Below are 22,632 nucleotides of genomic sequence, written 5' to 3'. Positions count from 1 at the left end.
TTGAGAGACCATGTAGCTGTGTGCAGTTATGCTCCCATAGTGGCAGTATCTCCAGCACTACAGAGGGAAGTGTGCTGTCCAAACCATGACATGGCAGACCATAGGCACATTGTCCTGGGTGGTCCTGAGGGGGACACAGACCCAGCAGACAGCAGTCACCATCAGGTACTTGTACTGCATCTGACCTTGGGCATAGTAGTGCCAGTGCAACTCCTGGCAGAGCCAGTTCCCATGTTCATGGCCAGAGACGGTGAACTGTCCACTCTACCATGTACGGTCCATAGCTGTCTGACACACATATGTGTAGGGATAGCACTGGGCTTGACTGTGTTCAAGCATACACTCAAACACCACTATTATATGCAGGTCATCGACTGACACACACGGCACCTTTCCATGGCCCATCTAACTTCCATCCCTTCCTGACTCACACTCATGCTGTCAACTGTTTGGCACAGCTTAGGCCTCCAGCATACCCACACCACACCTTGTGTATGTGATGATACCTGTACCACATCCCTGTCCTTTCTTGCCATTGATGCAGGGAAATGAAGCTATGTGCCTGATGCACAGGGTGACAATATTACTTGATATGTACGTGTGCAATGCAGTATTGTTTTGCCATGCCACTTGTTGTGGTACACAACAGATACTGTGTGCTGGCATATGTCATGACTACACACCAAATTTTGAATACCTTATGCTGTATGATGTTGCACTGGTGGTAGTTTTGCAGGATGACATATGTCTCATGGACCTGTGCATGTTTCTATTCCAGGAGTCTGAAGGAATAAACTATGGACACATGGCAGCAAGACAGCAGCACAGGATGGCATGGCAGCACAGCAGAAATATGACGTCAGCAAGGTAAGGCAGTATACGTGCATGGTTCCCTATATGCATATGTTTATAGCAGTCTAACAGGGACATTGGGGTCAGTCTGCATAATCATGCATTCATACTTTGTGATAAGGTCTGCTACCCTTGATATGTGTCAATGGGCTCTCTGAACTTATATCTACAAGGTGTGGTGATGGAGTTGACATGTCTACAAATATCCTGTGTCCAGATGTTGTGTTCCCAGGGTTTCACTCTCAGACACTTGCATATACACCAGCTGACATACCAGTCTGTACATGGAGTACACATTTGGCAGCATACCCTGCTGCCCTACTATTGCCATAAACTTTGTCATGGCAGTCAGCAGGGACATGGGTGGGGGTACATCAGGGTGTACAACACCTAAACTGAGCCAAGCCATCTCACTGTACCAGCCGTTCAGGTAACGTACAAAGCACACACTTAGGCAACCACAATACTGTCAAATTATTGCACTTTTTATTGTCTGCTCCTACTTTTTACTGTATTTTATTGCTATAAACTAATATCCACTGTTGTACTGCAATTGTCTGCCTTACTAGGCCTGTTAAATCACTTTTGTTTCTGTCTCACTGTTTGTAAAGCTTATTAGCTAGTTTCACTGTATGAAAGGTATTAACTGGAAATGTTCTCCATTTGTTAAGCACCTGTTTATTTGTTCTGATTATCCTGCCAAGGAGTGTATCATATAACTGATTTATTTGCAGATAAAGGCATTCTGTAGAGTCTCCTTGCTCCTTTTTCTGTTTAAAACTTTAATTTAGTGTCTCACTGCTGTTTTCCTTCTGTGATAAACATTTATGTAGTATCTTCTATCTAAAGTAGCTAGTAACTATAGTAATAGTTTTCCACCCTCTCTCCCTATTGTTGTCTTGTTCTTAAACTTGGTGGCTTTGCAGTTGTCCGCCCCTACTGTAAATTTGATCTGGGACACTCCTCCCAGTCCAGTCTCATTAGCTCATTCTACCTAGTACAGAGAGAACATTTAGGAAGGCCAACTCCCTTAGTTTCTTAACCTTGAATTATCTTCTGTTCCTCCTTTCTCCCTTTCCACTTTACTAAAAAAATCCTTTATTCAGCTGCTTTTACAGCATTTGTGTTTCCTCTTCCTACTCTATTTCTTCATCTTGCTTTTTCTGCTAATTGTTCTCTAAAGTATTCAATTGCATATTTTCTGATGCATTTATTACTGCTTGTTTTTAGCCTGTTTAAATTGTGTTATTCTAAGCCTCTCAGTTTTGGTTCAAGCCCATGGGCTTTAGGCCTACCCCTTAGCTCTCCCTGGCCTCTCTCCCTCAAATTCTGACAAATATGGATGGATAATTTCCTACAATTTCTCCTGCCAGCCTGGTTGATATGGGCATCCTGAGACAGTGTAGCCAACTGCCTCATGCACACAGACAACCATCTACTACTAACACCTAGGAACACAATTTGTGAGAGATACAATTACATTAAGAACCTAGATTCTATGCTGTCTCCCTCACAAGCCAGAATATCTTGCACTGAGAGGGTTGTCAACACAGTCACTATACCTCAAACACCACCCACAACTACACAACACACACCAACATATGCAGATACCTCAGAGACAAAAACACACACAAACTCCACAACCCTTCACTCCACATACCACACATAGTCTACACACCCATGTATTGTAACCACTAAAGCCTAACCATAAACCCAACATATTAGTCACAGGACACTCCATTGTGAGACACACAGATGTGCCTCTCACCAGACTGGATAAGGAGAAAGCCACAGTTAGTTGTTTGTCAGGTGTCAGAATCCGCCATATCGCACACGCACTCAAGTCTCTCAGCAACAGGTATTGTTATGACTCTGTCATAATCCATGTTGGTGTGAACAACTTGAGATGTACCTCGCTGGACTATATGATGAGAGACATGATTGAGCTAGCTGAATATGTGTCCCAGGCAGGTATGTCCCTAGCCTTAAGCAGCATTCTACCATCACCCAGAATAATAACTCAATGCAAACAGAAAATGATTGACTTTAACAATTGGCTTAGTGTCTGGTGTCATTCCAGGGGAATCTAGTACCTGACAGCCTGGAAAGATATGATCAACAGACCACTATGCTTTTCTAGAGATGGCCTGCATCTTTCCCACTTGGGTTTCAGGATTCTGGCAAAGGCCCTTGCCTCCCCATAGTGCCTTTTTGAGGAAACGTCATGAGGTCAATACTACCAACATAAAAATTTCAACATAACACAAATTAAAGGTCATGCTCCTAAATGATAGGAGTATAAACATGAAACTGCACTCATTGCAAGCATTCTTAACACTGGAAAATGCTGACATTTGTGCAGTTACAGAGACCTGGTTCAAAGCTGTGGAGAGCACCCCAGCCTTACCTGGTTATGCATCCTATCATGCATTCAGACTCCAAACTGTGGGCAGCAAAGCCAGAAGAGGTGAAGTTTCAATATATATTAAAAACACACACACCTACAGGCTGGTAAAACAGTATGATGTACAGGAGACACTCCAGGTTCAGTCAACCACTGACAAGACCCCTATTCAAATCATAGCTAGCAACATGGCTTTAGGCTTTAGGCCTACCCCTTAGCTCTCCCTGGCCTCTCCCTCAAATTCTGACAAATATGGATGGATAATTTCCTACAATTTCTCCTGCCAGCCTGGTTGATATGGGCATCCTGAGACAGTGTAGCCAACTGCCTCATGCACACAGACAACCATCTACTACTAACACCTAGGAACACAATTTGTGAGAGATACAATTACATTAAGAACCTAGAGTCTATGCTGTCTCCCTCACAAGCCAGAATATCTTGCACTGAGAGGGTTGTCAACACAGTCACTATACCTCAAACACCACCCACAACTACACAACACACACCAACATATGCAGAGACCTCAGAGACAAAAACACACACAAACTCCACAACCCTTCACTCCACATACCACACATAGTCTACACACCCATGTATTGTAACCACTAAAGCCTAACCATAAACCCAACATATTAGTCACAGGACACTCCGTTGTGAGACACACAGATGTGCCTCTCACCAGACTGGATAAGGAGAAAGCCACAGTTAGTTGTTTGTCAGGTGCCAGAATCCGCCATATCGCACACGCACTCAAGTCTCTCAGCAACAGGTATTGTTATGACTCTGTCATAATCCATGTTGGTGTGAACAACTTGAGATGTACCTCGCTGGACTATATGATGAGAGACATGATTGAGCTAGCTGAATATGTGTCCCAGGCAGGTATGTCCCTAGCCTTAAGCAGCATTCTACCATCACCCAGAATAATAACTCAATGCAAACAGAAAATGATTGACTTTAACAATTGGCTTAGTGTCTGGTGTCATTCCAGGGGAATCTAGTACCTGACAGCCTGGAAAGATATGATCAACAGACCACTATGCTTTTCTAGAGATGGCCTGCATCTTTCCCACTTGGGTTTCAGGATTTTGGCAAAGGCCCTTGCCTCCCCATAGTGCCTTTTTGAGGAAACGTCATGAGGTCAATACTACCAACATAAAAATTTCAACATAACACAAATTAAAGGTCATGCTCCTAAATGATAGGAGTCTAAACATGAAACTGCACTCATTGCAAGCATTCTTAACACTGGAAAATGCTGACATTTGTGCAGTTACAGAGACCTGGTTCAAAGCTGCGGAGAGCACCCCAGCCTTACCTGGTTATGCATCCTATCATGCATTCAGACTCCAAACTGTGGGCAGCAAAGCCAGAAGAGGTGAAGTTTCAATATATATTAAAAACACACACACCTACAGGCTGGTAAAACAGTATGATGTACAGGAGACACTCCAGGTTCAGTCAACCACTGACAATACCCCTATTCAAATCATAGCTAGCAACAGGCTCCCAAATTTGACTCAAGATGCCCACTCCACCTATCTGGACCTCTTCAAATCTATCAAGATTCAACCCTTTACCCTGATCCTGGGGGACTTTAACTACCCAACCATAGATTGGAAAAACTACTCATGCAAGAACACAAATGCTCAGAGATTCCTCGACTTTATCAATGTAAATGCCTTTGAATAGCAAGTCGATACCCCTACAAAAGGTGACAATATCTTGGACTTAGTATTAAAAACAAGTAATCTCCGTGGTATCCCTGAAGTCTCAAAACAACCCACTAAAGTGTAGTGGGTCTAAAAACAAAACAGTGTAAGAAACTTCTCTGTGTGGAAGATTTTCAGTCCATATATTTCTAGTTAATCACTGTATATTAATCAGATCAGACAATAGTAGTAGAAGTAGCGAACATAAACTCATCAAGTCAAAAAGTAATAATAGAAAATATATAATTCTACAGCATTACTAAGTATTCGAAAGTAATCCAAGCAAGGCAGGCAGTCTGTTTCCAGTCAAAAATCCTTTATTAAGTACACAGAGAAGCAATCCAAGTAAAACAAAAATAGAGTAATAATTTCCTCACAAGCTTTCTAAATATATATATACTTTTTATCAGGCATGGGAGTGGTTTATTGTGCTGTAAAACAAAGTGTTATTGGTACACATGTTAAATTCACATCCCTTCCCCCATCAGTGTGACATTCGAGCTGGTCCTGTCCTGCCCAACCTAGTAGCTGTCATAATAATATATAGCCCTAATGTACTTTAATGGTACATCTTATTTAACCAAATTATTAAGTAGATTATTAAGTCTGTGATTTTATACAAGGCAATATACTACATCGCTGGAAATATATCAACCTTAGTTCATTTTGCGGTCAAAAATTATATATAAATATATATATACATTTTGCATGTAAAAATCAAGCGATCTTTGTTAACAATAGGTTATGAAAATAGAAACTGATTTTACATGCAAAATGTATATGTATATATTTATATATAATTTTTGATCGCAAAATGAATTAAGGTTGATATATTTCCAGCCATGTAGTATATTGCCTTGTATAAAATCACAGACTTAATAATCTACGTAATAATTTGGTTAAATAAGATGTACCATTAAAGTACATTAGGGCTATATATTATGACAGCTACTAGGTAGGGCAGGACCAGCTCGAATGTCACACTGATTGGGGAAGGGATGTGAATTTAACATGTGTACCAATAACACTTTGGACTTAGTATTAACCAACATTAGTAAACACTGCAGCACCCCTACAGTATCATCCTCCCTGGTAAGATCCAACCATAAAGCAGTCACTTTCGAAGTCACCATCTCCCCTGACCCCCCCTTTAGCTAAGGTCAAACAAACAAAAACTTCTCCAAAGCTGATTACAACCTCCTGAGGGATGGTATAAACAGCTTCACAGCCCCCTCCCCCTCTGTAGGAACTGACACCAATGTCCAAATCTACACCAAAGTACTATAAAAGCATTTAAGTAGATGCATGGAATCAGGAATACCTGAGAGGACAAAATTATCCTCCGCAAGGAAGAGTAAACCTGTCTGGTGGACATCTGCATTAAATAAACTATATAACAAAAGGAAAACATTGCTGTCCAGGACCAAGAAGGAGCAGGTGCCTAAATGGAAGCAATCTATCCTTAGGCTGAACAAGCAAAAAATTAGCACTAGTGAAATCCTTTAAAGCCAACTTCGAGTCAAAATTGGCCACATCTACTAGAGACAATCATAAGGCCTTCTTCACATATGTCCCCAGTCTCAAAGGAAGCACCCAAATCTGCTCAGAACTGGTGGTCAAGGACTCCACATACACAAATGCTGTAGATATAGCCAAGCTACTGGCTGACAGATTCAGCGAAAACTTCACCCCCCTCTGTCCCCCCATCAGTAAATCAGGACATCCTCAGTACCTGACCTTCTCCCCTTATATCTAGGGAACAGGTCATCACTGCTCTCTCAAAGGCAAAAAATACAGCCTCCATGGGACCCGCTAACATCCCAGGCTGCATCCTACATGAACTTAGGCATGTACCTGCAGCACCATTAGGCACCCTATTCAACCAAAGCCTGAGTAATGGCTTTATCTCAGCTGAATGGAGGACAGCCAGTGTCATCCCTTTACATATAGGTGGAGTGTCCACAGATCTGGGAAATTATAGACCCATCAGCCTAACTAGCCTGATCTGCAAGGCAATGGAATGGATTATCATGGACCTCATTAACAGGGACATTGGCAACCTCCAAACACTCGACCCCACATAGTTTGGCTTTGTCAAGGGGAAGTTATGTCTGTTAAATCTGATTGACTTCTTTGAAACAGTCACCAAAGCCACGGATGAGGGGTAGACAGTGCACACCATCTACCTTGACCTGGCCAAAGCCTTCGACACTATTCCCCACTCAGGCATAATAGATAAACTATCTCAACTAGGCATCAGTCCATATGTTACCAGATGGGTAGCAAACTGGCTCACTGATAGATCCCACCGAATCAAAATAGTCAAAGCCACCTCAAGCAGTAGACCTGTAATGAGAGGCGTACGTTAGGGATTGGTCTTGGGGCCTGTGTTATTTGGGATATACTTGTCTAAGGTGCAGGCCAAAACCAGTGGGCTATGGCTGACCAAGTTTGCAAATAACTGCAAGCTGGGCACGGTTATCAATTCCCCACGTGATGTGGACGTCCTCCAAGAGGGTCTCACCCAAACAAATGACTGGTGCCAGAAACATGGCCTCAAGCTGAATGCCAAAAAATTCATCATCATTCCCTTTGGGGAGAGTGTCATCCCCACATATTATCACATTAATAACAATGTAAAAAGCATGCAATCAGTCATGAGGGATTTGGGCATCCAGGTTGATAGCAACCTGACTTTTGACCACCATATCATTTCCATCGTATGGAAGGCTTTCTACATGGCCCATCTCATAAGTAAGGGTATCTCATCCAGGGACAAGGAGGTCATAACATTCCTGTACTCTTCCCTTATAAGGCCAGTTATTGAGTACAATGCTCCCTTCAACATGTACCTCACAAAACAAATGCAGCAGCTGGAGACACCAAAGAGGTTCCTCACCAGAAGAATCCAGGGCATCAAACATCTACCCTACACAGGCTAAAAGCCCTGTCCCTCTACTCAGTTTCATACAGACTCCTCAGAGGTGACCTTTGTCTGGCATACAAAGCAATCTCAGACCCCGCCTTGATGGGACAGCTGCATATCCACAAGTCAAGCTCCACTCAAGTAATGCACACGTATGACCTCAACCTGTTCTGTGGCATCAATAGAACTTGTTGGCAGGACAGATTTGTGTCTCAGAGACTCCCCAAAATGTGGAATAGACTCCCTCTCCACATCAAGTAGAGTACCTCATAATCCCTTTTTAAGCACAACATTGAATACTGGATGGGAAACAGAAAATACACCCCTGGCATTCCATCTGTGTCCCTGCTGGACAGGGGCTTTGGGTGTTGACTTGTCTAAACATGGGTTAAACTCTTGGCTAGGCTTATAAGTGCCTCAGGGCCAATAGCCTAGTAACTTCCTATGATCCTATGAATGTGGGGGTCACTACATGGCCCAATGATGGCAGACATATGCAACATATGAACATCTGACTCCGACAGCTGTTCTGTAAGCAGCAGTGCTAAACAGGGCACAGTCACAGGTAGTCTACTGCTTGGTCTGCATGTCTCCACAGTACAAGTTGGTACTGACTGACTTTGGCTAACAATATTGGATGTGACCTGCTACTTGTGAGCACTCTTACAGTCACTGTGTTATGTTGGTGTTTTGCATGACAGTATTATAAATACATGCCTGGTGGCATAGTAATGGCTATAAAACCCAACTGACTACATATATGTACTATCCTTATCATTGGAGATACCTATGTCCCCTATTAGCAGCATGGCAATCCCTATATGTGATGTAATATGTAGGCGTGACAGGTAGCCACACAGACATGGCCATACAGGCGTACAGCTCATGTGCCATACACCAGCATGCCTGTACAGTGGTATGGCAGGATTTATATGGCATAGCTGTGGTCACAGTCACCAGTAGGTGACATACCCATACCCTCCATATAATCTTCCCACAGCATGCTACTATCTGACTAAAACAGCTATGTGTTGATGTACTTTCCAAACTGTTTTGGCACATGCAGATGACAGTATGGCCCTTCACAGGGTCCTATCACATCATCAGTATGTCCTCACCACTGTTCATCTGCAATGTGTGTCAGTACTGCCTGTGCCATTCAGCATACTCATAGATGAACTGTGCCATGCATACGGCACAAGGTATGACCCCACTTGATTGTATATGCTGCATATCTTTAGGAAGCATAGTAGATGTATTAGTCACCCTAAGGACATTAAGCCACTATGTGACGTTAGCAGTACATGCTTGTTGGTGACATTTGTGTAGTAGATGTAATGCACCCTTAACACAGACCCTTAATACTGGTACTGTACAAAGAGAACCTCAGTGCACTGCTGCACATGCCATCTGTATGATTGGGTGGGCAGATGTCATCTCAATACTGGGGGTGTGCCTGCATCACCCGTGGACTTGGGCAATATGTGCTGTTCCTGTGACAAGGAGTAGTGATGTCTCCAATTATGATGGCTGTATGGCCATCATACTAGTGATGTGCACATCTTCTAATGCTCTGTGACATGATATACAGTGCTTTCACAGCCTGACATGCACACATGGTCACATTCAGGCTAGCAGCACTTCCACTTACTGCATACAGGACATGCCACGGTGCACACATAGTGTATGTTAGTTGCATGCACAGTGGAAAACTTACCTATGTAGTTGTACACAGTACAGGGGATAATACCAGATGCACATGCCTCATATCAGCTAGCACTATTATGTAGGACACATAATGCTTGTTGATATAAGCAGGCCATGTTGTGGTCATTCATTTGGGAGACCACATCACCCACAACCAGTAAAATAATGCAAAACCCTAACACTGTGTACATTACAAAGGTTATCATATGCATGTGGTATGGATATACACACAAACTGAATTGGCTGCTGGCAAGTTAGAAGCCCTAACTATCTACTATTACAGACTTCAGCTCGCAGTACTTATCGTATGCCCCAAAGAATTTATCTGATATTAAACTGTCAGCCAGTGCACTTAAGGTGGATGAGATCAGCAAGCCATGTAGAGCAGGACAGTTTAGAGGGCAGCAGCTAGTTACAGGGCTAAAAAATGCAAAATCATTGCATGGGGATAGCCCACAAGGGCATGTCTGTTGTACTGCAAGGGGATATATTTATACACACTCACACACTGAGTTGGCTGCTGTGAGATTAGAGCCCATGCTTATCTACTGTTACACACTATAGCTCACAGTACTTATTGCATGTGCCATGGAGTTTATCTGATATTAGATTGTCAGCTAGTGCTCTTAAGATGGATGACATCAGCAGGCCATATAGGCCAGGGCAATTTAGAGGGCAGCAGCTAGTTACAGGGCCAAAATGTGCATAAACATTCCACAGGGCTAGCCAATGAGGGCATGTCCATTGCGCTGCAAGGGGATATATTTACACAGACACACAGATACTTGCACACACTGAGTTGGTTGCCGTGAGATTAGAATCCCTACCTATTTACTGTTACACACTATATCTTGCAGTACTTATCACATCCACCACAGATTACAACTATTGAATATGTGATTGCAGGCAGTGTACTTGTTGAGTGCGCAAAGTAGGCTTATGTTGGACAGCATGTGTGGCCTGCAGAGTGATATTGCTTGATACTGTTATTGTATCAATTGTCCTAGGAGTAGGGTATCAGCTAATATCCCTGTTATGTGTGTACAGTCACTAGTATGACCATATGTGGCTGGTTGCTGTTATATAGGCAAACATGTGGGCAGGGACACTTTTTCCTGTCGAAAGGCATGCATTGGAACCATTATACATTACACCACCTGCTGATCTGTGTCTGTCAACATGGGTGACATTTCTCAGGCACAGGGGTTTGAGGGTTTGTGGAATATGTACTATTGCAGCCTTGGTTTGGGTCCTCTGGGCAACTGTATTGATGTGGGATTGCAGATAACCACAGCTTTCACAGGGTATGTGTGAAATTCATATCATACATCCCCACACACACACACACATATATATATATATATATATATATATATATATATATATATATATATATATATGTAGTTAAATGTGTATAACATGGATGTCTCTATAAATGTCACTGTGTGTGTATGTTATGTTTATGTGTTATATAGATATATGTTGAGAGACTATGTATCATTGTAATATATTTAAATATATATATATATATATATATATATATATATATATATATATATATATATATATATATACACACACACACATATATATATATATATATATATATATATATATATATATATATATATATCAGAGGTATATGTATTTGGAGTACAGATACACTACTCATGTGAGTGGGGATAGGGAAAGACAGAATGTATATGTAGTTGTCTTTATGTAGCTGTATTTCCAGATAGCAGGTCTTTGTGATTGAGAGGCAACAGAATTGCGCTGAAGTTAGATAAGTGTAATAGCATGCCCAGTGGGACTGTCAGCAATTACAAGGTGACTCCAGGCCAGAGCAACCTGTAATCCAGTCTGGGATTTTGTGTGCTACAGACATTTGCAGCTGCACCTGTTTCAGTAGTTCAGCACTTCTCTGAACCTATCCACGGCACTCCCCATCTGTGTGCTATACTTAATATATGACCGGGGTACATAATGTAACAACACACACATGGTGACAGTCTGCAAACCTCTCACTGTACATGTTTTTGCAGAAAGTCCAACATTTCTCTCCATATGTCTGGCCTGTTCCTCATACATTTGTGGTGTTCTGCTAATTTATTGTATAATGCAGTCACAGAATGCTACTACCTACAGACACATCTGAGTGATGGACTTTACATCCTGCAGATATTCTGTTGTGATGCAACCCACTGTTATACTAGCCACCTTCTAGGTTAATTAGAGCATGTGTAATGTCTGTCTGTAGTTATGGCCCATTGTCCCCCCCCACCCCATTCTCTCTGACTTTGTCCAGGTTTCTTGCAGTAATACACTGAGAGGTATGACAGTCTGTGGGAATACCACCACATGACTACCTCACATGCAAAAGATGTGGATGCTACCAGAGTCAAATGATCAACACCGCTAATGTCCCTAGCCCACTGAGCCACACAGACCACCAGACAGAGATGTGTCATTCATCACACGATCAACAGCATACAGACATACATTATCATCCCTGTGTTATGTGTGCCATCCAACATGTGCCCAGGTTCTATGTCACAGCCCTGAGGTTGGCTGGTATGATGATATATCATTGCTAATGTACTGTTACAGCAATTGTATGGGAACACTGATGTGATGGTGGTGCTGGACAAGCAGCCCATGATCTGCTGCCATAGACAGTTGTGCAACTGTCCTGTGACCCCACTGTTTCCCTTGACTAATGTAGTGGATATTCCAGCCATGTGGCCTAGTCAATATTATGAAGCACATACTATTGGACAGGGTACCTGCTGTCCCATGTGGCTGTTAGATCTCTCCATGTAGCCCAGTAGCCCACTATATTCCTTTGCATACATGTGGCAGATCCATACATATGTTACCATATTCCAGTACTCCTTACAAGTGGTGTATAGGTGAATGACTTACCTTGTAAATGCAGCAGCTGACATACCTGTAGTTCAGGGCTGACTCTGTCTGATGCCTGCAATACACAGCTAATACATGGTTAGGTACAGATTGTGTAGGCTGGCTGGCATCATTTTTACTATATGTATGTGAGTTGGAGTAAGGTGTCAGTCCCTAGGGCCCTAGGTTGTCAGGGCATGTGCTATGCATTGTCTCATGACCAAGGCCAGGGCATAATGGGCATGCCTACATCTGCCGACAGGGACATCCTCAGGGAGTTCCTCCTCCGAGTCCTCATGTGGTTGTGGCTGTGGGGCCCTAGGCACTGGTTGAGGGCTGAGTGTCCCTTCCCTTTACTGATCCTGCTGCAGCTGTTTCCACAGGATCATATTGTGTAGCATAGCACATATTGTGAACATCTGTGCACATGTGGCTAGAAAGTATGGCAGGGCTCCGCCAGGTACATCAGGGCACTGGAAGAGTGACTACAGCAGCCCAAACACATGCTCTATGGCATTCCTAGTTTGTGTGTGTGTCTCATTATGGCATTCTTCCATGGGTGTGTGTGCACTTATGATGGGTGTCATCATTCACAGTTCCAGTGCATAGCCAGCATCCCCAGTAAATGGCCATGTGTGGATGTCCCCCCCTTACAAACATCTGGTACAGCTGCAATGCATGCCAGATATGGGAGTTGTGATAACTGCCAGGGCTGCCAGCACACACATTCATGATGATGGCCTGGGCATTGCACACGACCTGGCAGTTGGAGTGATACCCCTTGCTGTTGATGCAGATTCTACCCTCCTCACTGGGTGGTGCCTTGATGTGTACATGATTGCAATCTATGGCACTCAGAACCTCAGGGTAGTGTGCTACATGATAGAAGTGTTGAATATTGCTGACCCTCACCTCGGGCTGAGGGGAAAATAAATGTGCTCACTGGCATGTAGTAGAATGGCATCCAGGAACTGGTGGAGTATCCTGGATGCTGATGCCTGGAAGACCCCCATTATGAACCCAGTTGGTCTTTGGAAAGTACCTGTGGCTAGTATTCTTAGAGCTACACATACCTTTCTGTCCACTGGGATGGTTACCCTCTGATGGCTGTGGGTCTGAGTTGAGGGTGTTAGAGCTCAGTGAATTGTTGTAGTATGTCCCTGTCCACCCATGTAGCACTCTACAACCTCCAGCTCATGTAACTCCTGGAAGGTTACCCTGGGCCTGAACACTCTTCTCCTTCTCAGTCTAGGCCTATTGTATGCAGCAGGAGCAGCAGCATTGACCTCAACATCTAGCACATGCATATGTAGCAGACCTGTATCAGCCCCTAGCATTCCTTCAGTTAAAACCCCAAGTCTGCACTCCACTGGTGCAGAGTTTGGGGTAGAAATCAGATTGTAGGGTGTATGCAACTTTTATTGGGCTCTGCTGTATGTGTATGGTGTTTGATTGGCTACCTATGATGCATTCTACCTGCCAAGTACAGCATTAAGAACAATTAATGGTTATAGTTTAAGTGAATCAGTAATTAATATATCGTTGGCTTTTGGATACACTCAGCACTGTGGTGCACTGGGAAACACATGGAAACAAGCGTCCCAAAGATAAACAAACCTCAGCAGTTATTGTACATTACTTCCCCCCCAAAGGGCATGCCACACAAACATGCTGAAACACATGCCCTGAAGAAAAACAAAGCTTAGCACCCAGTGTACACAAACCCTGCTGAGCACAGTGGGGCAACTTGAAACAGGCGCAGCTGAGGTCCAATAAGCATACATGTCCTCAGACATACACATAAAAAATCAAATAAGTGCAGAAATACGAAGAGGTAGACCACTGGAGTATATCCAAAGCGTTTAATATGACCACAAAATGGAAAAAATATAGACATACACACCCACTGATGTCAGCTACCTCTTCTGTGGACACTGACATGGTTCTGTGCCTCCACAGAAGGGATATATGGACACAGATACCTATTTGTGCTATTCAGTAACCCCAACTCATTTGCATAGGGTTCCATGCACACAACCTGGAACATGGTTCCAGGCCCTACCTCATTAGCAACAGCACCATTCCACCATTATGGATACTTCACTCAGGGTTGTCTACTACATTTCTATCACATTACACAAAGAAATTTAGTTTTTTCCACTATTTTTTTTCATAACTGTATGTTTGCGCACTGTGGATAACTGTGCAAACATAACCAGATCATTGAAAAAAATGAAATTATTTTACCTTATTTACCTTACATTTTTAGGCACACGGTGGATAATTTTGCACATATATGTGTCTGATATGCTATTTCTGTCCATCTAACTATAACTTTACAGCCCCTGTTGTCTGTTTAAAATCCTGTACATGAAAATTTTCTGTGTACGGTACGGACACAAACATAAGGTGTGCAGGAGTGCCTCTTTCTCTGGATCTCTTGCTGGATCACTCTACCTCCCTCATTTGCATGAAATTCACCATCTTATGAGGTGATTTGCATGCCACAGATACTTCCATGTTGGCATGTGCGCTGCCCAGCTTGGTTTACAGATCACAAACCTGCTTACTTTCATGTAAGCAGCGTGCTATGCAAACTACATGGTAAATAAGACTGTGCAGGCTTTATTAAATTCCTGCCAATGTCTAGATAGATGCCAAGGTATTTTTAATGTGGCACAGTTTTTTACTGGTCCCATACTGAAATAGTTAATGGCCTACTTATTTGATATGTTAGCTATCTTTTGATGAGTAAAAAAAAATATATGTCTTTGTTTTTCTTTGTATTGAGCACTGGCTTGTAGATATGCCCTTTTCTAATACTGATGTGGTGGGTGTCATTATTTTTCCATAGCTCACACATTTTGCAGCAGGGCACCCTTCAGACACACACACACACTCACACACACACACACACACACACACACACACACACACACACACACACACACACACACACACGCAGTACATACATAATTTTTTTTCTGACTGCATAAATGATAGTTTAACAAGTAGTAATTTTGTATGTCTATGAGTTTTTCAGCAGCTTAAGATTCAAGATGCTAAGGTGGGCTGGTAAACTTTCCAACAATGCTTTTCTTTATATGAAGGACTACTTGTTTCAAAAACACAGCATAATTTTCCAGCTTTATTTTTTTCCAGAACATAAAGTCAATGTTAAGAATTTTTGTTTTTCAAAGGTATACATGTTCACATTTTTTCAGTCCTTCAGATGCATGATTTTGTGAGTGTGTGATGGTGTGTGAAATGTGTGCATTGATACTAAGGGATAGTTTAATTATATAAATTATTACTTTAAAATGTGGTAACTTATTAGAGTTGCAGTTGTCATACAAGTGTTAATAATTACTGCAATGTTCCATTTTCTATTGGTTTCCTTATCAATCAAGAAATAGCTTTATTTAGAGATTTAATTGAAAAAGAAAAAAAAAACGTAGAAGAAAAAAGGCCCTGAATTTCAGAATACCCAATGACATCTGTTGCTAGTGTAAGTCATAAGTAAAACCATTATCTCAACAAAATTTTATCAGCTTGAATTTTCACTGAAGTCTGCTAAGTAATTTTTTAAACAAATGTTTTGATATGCTGCTGACATGAGTTATTCACAGAGTAATTTATTTAAACATTTCTTAAACTAATACCTGTGAGCTGGCTGATATCTGTAGAGACTCCGAAAAGCAACCAGACATATAGCTCCTAGGTGTAGTGAAAAATCACTTTGAACTGATAAAAGAAGAGGCACAGGGAAAATAGTCAGTTATTTTTGCATGAGATAGACTTCAATAAAATTAATACAAACTTGTCCAAATAAATACCAAAAGTACTCTTTTTTTGTTTTGTTTTTCCATCGTGATCACTGTGTTGTAAACAAAGAATTCTTAGATCTTCAATGTCGTGTCAGTTTTTGCATAACCAAAGTCTTGGTATCATGAGAATTGGCTTCTAGCACTGCAGAAACAATATGTCACAGATGCCAAAGAAAATGGCAGTAGATGATTCTGTGGAGAGAACAGAGGCAGGCTGATGTACCCCTAAGGACCCAAAATCACAAACCTGAGACTAGGTTATTTTGCAGCCAGAGACAGAAACATTCTCCCACTGGTATTATTAAAGTATTGTACTTGATAATGTGTCCAAGTCATAGACTAAAACTGTCACCACATTTGACTTATGTGACATTAATTTAAAGCAGTACTGCTGTGCACTTTATATGATTTGAACTATACAGTTTTCTATACCTTCACATATGACTTTCCTTTTTTGCAAGCAAGAACTGACATGCTATTTGTAGATTTTCTCATACAATTATCTCAGTCCATTAAGACTATTCAGGCTTTGACACGATGTCGATGTGTCATGTGCATTATGCATATCAGGTACAGTAGACTTTTGTGGCATACGCGTAGATATGAACAACAAAGAGTTATGTAAATTAATGTGAATGTATAAAGGCAAGAACCCTGGTTGAAGTCAAAGTTATTACACTGTAATGATGTTGATGTATATCATCCACAGAAATCTTTTCATTTTCACTTCCTATTTTCTACAGCATTTATTTTAAATACTAAGTTAAGAGATTGAGCTATATTGCACATTGAATTTTCTTAAGTTAATAAAAGTCATTCTATAATATATGATTTTAGCAGGCAGCCAAGGTTAGATCTGCTGAGGAGGTATTTTCAATTCATCACTAGTAAATGTGCTATGAAGTAGTATTTCCTTCCCAGAATCGTATTTTTTCTAGAAATGCCAAAGGCAGTCCACTTTTTGATGAATGTGACCAGAAACTGAGTTTGCTACTGCAAAGGATACACAGATAAATATTACCTAAATACCATGTCATAGCATAATAGGACAATAGGAAATTTAACTCATTAACACCTATGTGGTGTGGAATGTCACACCTCTTGCAGCCTGTACACACCCTTGCATTCCAGAACATTTTCTGAAAAATCAACTTAAAAGCACAAGATAAGCAAATTTAAGTATTTTGTGTGCAACATACGCTATTAAAACTGTAGAACCAGCACTATTCTCACTACAAAGTATTCTTTACAGCGATAAGACTCAGTGCATTCAAAGTCTTTACATAAATACTATTATATATTATGTCATACAAACCCAGAATTCTTATTATTATTTTTGCTAAACTTTCACAAAAAATGTTATATCTTGCAAACTATACAACCTAGACATTTATTGTTAGAATACTGTTGTTAATCAAATAGAAGTTTATACTGACAGCAAGAAATTTCTGTATGAGTGCATGTTGAGATATTAATAGATATATGAAAAACATAGGCTTAATTGTATAATTAGAAACATTAATAATGCTGAATATCACTCAAGATATGCAACTTGCAGTGCAAATATCAAGGGCAGTTTTCTTCAAAATCCACTAAAGTTTCACCAGATGTCTTGCAAAAGTTTGGAAGTCACTTGGTTTCTTGAAGTGCTAGGTATATACAGATGTATCATGTTGTTGTTGTTTGTCTTTCGGCTTTTTGTTAGGGGTCGCCACAGCAGAACTCCAGTCTGCTAATGAATGGCAGTAGACTTTCACAAATGCCGAGGTGCCAGCTCAACGTTCAACCTTCAACGAAGGTAAGCCCATTTACGCATGTCTTTCGAACACCCACCCAACCACGGGGAGGACATGCAGACTCCACACAGAAGGCACTCCCCGCACTCCAGCTGAGAATCGAACGGGAGAACCTCTTGCTGTGAGGCAACAATGTTACCGCTGCATCACCGCGGATATACAGATGTATTTTCCTAATTACAATTAAACAAAAAAACAAAAACAGTTAGCAATATCACAGGTATAGTGTGATATAAATGAACATTTACAATTCATTTTCCTGTCTCCTTCTAGGCAGTTCACATAATAGGCCTAAGTACCTTGTTGGTCTGTCAGTTGTAAAAATATAAATATGAAATTAAGAATAAGTTGCAAACAGTGATTACTTCTCAGCTGAAATATGACCTCATTCTAAGAGGCATAACACCAAAAAGAAGCCCCACAATGATTTAGGCCATCTCAGATAACATTTGCCAGTTCATCTCCATCTCCTCATAGCATGATGAGGCAGAAATGAGCATAATGTGAAAGAAGCATAACCAGACAGTTCCAATAGTAGTAGAAGCAATGGATATCATAAAAAAAGAATTTAGGCCATATTTAGATATGCTTCTGATACATGTTAACTCCATATGAATTGCAGAAGGAATCAGATTTGGGCACATTGCAGATGCTGTGAAGAGCACTTTTGGCTAATATCAAATACTAAAACAATACTAATTTCATGGGGTTTATATTAGAAGACTGACTGGGTGATCGAACACCTAAACATCGATCTTCTAATATCAAACCGCACAATGTTGAACATCCCAGGGAAACACGTCCCTCGGCCGCAACACAAAAAACACTACTTTACGTCTAAATTAAGTGAGGGGCTTTGCCCCCCAAACCCCCAACGTGGGGGGCTATGCTCCCCACACACCCTAACTAAATATACCAACTCTGAGATCGCTCAACAGTAAGCAAATAGCAAAATCTGGTGAACGTCCAAGGGAAATCTTTCCCTGAGTTAAATCGGCCGTTCGCCATCTAAACATTCGGTCTTCTAATATAGACCCATTTCATGAATATTAATCATACTTTGACTTACAAATCAGGTCCATTCTCATCACAGCATTAGAAACCCAAAAGACTTTGAGAAATTAAGATGGCATCAAGACCACTGAAAAACATTTGAAAAAGGCAAAAGGCTGCCAGGCAGACAGTGAAGTGACCTCCTAATTAGGACATACATATTCAGGCTATTAAATATTAAAACAATTTTTCATTTAGCCATTAAACCTATAATACATATGCCTTCCTACAGAGTAAGAAGTCATGGCCACTCAAACACTCAAATCCAAACATCATTGTACTGAGCACTGCTTTTATATACTAAAGCTTTGGAAATCTATATCATGGCCTGTAATGGAACAAAGGCTGAAAATCCATGAAAAAAAGAACAACATGTTTTGCATCACATTGCATTTTCAGAATAACAAGAAGTAGAAAATTCTAATGTGTGCCAGTATTGTTTGTCTATAATCCTCAGTGAGTCTGCCATGGCATCAAAAGATCTCAGAGGTACGGGACAAAAATATGAAGCAAAATAAGAGATGTCTTACACATTCAGGGATGATTGAGAGGTACAGCCACCCCACAAAATACCCACCACTCTACATTCCCACCACTTTTGCTTTCAGAAACTTTCATCTTAACATATTAAAAAGAAATTAGAAAAACATCCACTAGATAATATTGTTGATACAGACAAATTACACTTTTGGTTTATTTAGCACTACAAAGAACATGTAATGCAACCCCCTGCTTTGCCTTTAACTCTTCAAACATCTCACTTTGTCAAAATATCTTTCTCAACATCAGAATGAAGGACAGTACAATATCCTTTCCTAAAAATCCGAATCATAATGCTCCCTCAGACTTCAGAAGTATCTATATACTTCCTGTTTTTGGCAAAATGTTTTAAAAATGGTCTACATACAACTTTTTGACATCTTGAAAAAAAAAAAAGATGCCATGTTCTCTCCCAATGATGTGTTCATCTTAAAGAAGTGCACTATGGGTGCCCATTTTGGAACCTTAGATCACCTACTGCTAAATACCAATAATGACATACTTACTGGGCCCAGCTTTCATTTCTGCTGACTACACTCTGCTACACAGTTACAAGGCAACTGTCTGACTTAACAATTATTTTAAAAACTGGCTTCATAGGCTCTCAATTTCTTATTTTTTTATCTTGTACCACTTACAAAAGTAGTACCACAAGGACCTCTTCTTGCTATCTTCTTTTCTCTCTGTTTACTGATTAGCTTTCCTCCAAACTTACACAAATCAATCCTTTCCCTGTACTGATGGCATGGATCTTCTGTAATTCAAACCCTGATCTTATCAAATAATCTTTAGGACAAAGTCTTTCTACACTAATGTCATAAGTAAAAAACAATATCCAATATTATTTAATACCGCCAAAAGGGAAAAAGAAACATAATATTTGTAACATTCTAGAAACTATAATCTTTATCCAACTAGCACACAGCTTCTGTATAAACAAAACTATAAACTTGGCTAGAACAAACCAAAAATTTAACATTCAATTTTAGATGAAACAAAGAAAAGAATACATTAAAAAAAACATAAATTTACTGGTTAAAGAAAATCCCTAATTTCTTAACACCTGAAGGCAGAAGAGCTGTAGAAAACATGTATTTTACTCTCTCAGCTTGAATACTCTGCTCATTGCTTCAGCCTCCATAAGATACAGATTGTAGGGGGCGTGGCCAAGGATGAACACAGGATAGCAGCAGATGTCTTCAGCTCCACCAATTTCATTACATTGACAGGAATTAATTACTTAAAAAATTAATTCTTGAAGTAATTTTCTTTCTAAATATGTTTGTTTTATATAGTTCTTGAACTATATCTAAAAAAGAAAGGAAATCTTAATAATATTCCTGTCAGAAATTACTTTGGAAATTTTCCTGTCAGTTTATCAGTCTGAAATGAGTTCCAGTAAGACAAATTCTCAAGACTCCAGCATCAAGAAAGAACTTCAGTCTCTGATAATTATAGTCCAGCAACTTACTGCTAAGATGGATAAAATGGATACTAAAATAGACACTTTCATAGAAAAACTACAAAACAAATAGACTTGTTACATATGGACCTGCAACAACAGAAGATCCAGATGACAGGCATAGAAGAAGCTGTGAATGACATGGAAAATAAAATACAAGAAGAGGAAATCAACATTGAGTTTCTGCTGAAACAAAATACACATTTACAAACAAAGCTGGATGACCTGGAAAATAGATCTAGGCAATAACATTAGGATTTTTGGACTGCCAGAAAATATTGAAGGTAACAATATTACTTCTTTTTAACAACATGGCTCCCTAAAACTTTAGATTTACCAGAAGCATTCTCTTTTGGTATCGAAAGAACACATAGATCTATAGCTAATACTAACTCTAACAAAACTATCCTAGATCAGTTATAGTTAGATTTCTATCATCTTTTGATAAAGAGATGGTTCTTAAATCTGCTTGGGCTAAAGCTCCTGTTAAGTTTAATGAGACAACTGTGCGTTTTGACAATGACTATTCTTCCATGGTAATTGCTAAAAGAAAAGTTTTTCTGCCACTAATAAGGGAGCTTAAAAAAACACAGTTTAAAACATACCTTCTGTTTCCTGCCAAGCTTAAAATCTTCCTTCCTGATGGTCCTAAGGTCTTCGATGATTTAGACTCTGCTTTACTGTTTGTCAAAGAAAAAGGATTTTGGATAAAATAGAAGAAATGGAATGGGCTAGTTCTTCATTAAAGAGATTGGCAACTGAAGCTTCCTGGAAGACTTCAGAGAAGAAGAAGAGACTAAAAAACAAATGATTTGTTATATGTTTTTTTCTCTCTCATCATTTTAGTTCATTATTAATCTTTTTGAATATAGTTCCTGCATTTCCAGAAAGCCACAAATATTTTGGAAAAGATTTAATCAAAGTTATTCTCTATGTGCAAAGAAATGTTTTGTTTCATAACCAGTCAAAATGCCTGAGGATTTAATAGCAGGCTGTGACCCGATTTGTTTTTCTTTCTGAAAAAAGTAAGGTTAGTAATTTGATACATTTTTTTATCTTTATCTTTTTTTTTCTTCTTCTTTTATTATTTTCTTTGTTTAAACAATGACATTCTATTTAGATTATGTAGTGGGTAAAGGGTGGGGAAGGGCAGGGAGAGAACAGTAATGAAAATATCATTAATAGAATAATAACATATTTATTTCTTGTAAAAGTTTATAAGTTCTTCAAATGCTATTTCTAATTATACTTTCTTGATTATACTGCTTATGCTTGTTTGTAAATAATCTGGCATGCTTTAACTAATAATAATCAGAACTAAATAAGAGTAAATAATATGTTTTATTTTTAACTCTATTAATATAAACAGTAAGTAACATTCCATTGTATATACTTCTTACAGCTTTCTCTTACATTTTTTATTTCTGCCTCACTCCCTTTTATTTTCTA

Source organism: Protopterus annectens, chromosome 2.part1, assembly GCF_019279795.1.
Source record: "Protopterus annectens isolate FY-2018-M chromosome 2.part1, PAN1.0, whole genome shotgun sequence".
Classification (NCBI taxonomy): domain Eukaryota; kingdom Metazoa; phylum Chordata; order Ceratodontiformes; family Protopteridae; genus Protopterus; species Protopterus annectens.
The sequence above is the reverse complement of the archived record's forward strand: the minus strand, read 5'-3'. Positions refer to the sequence as shown.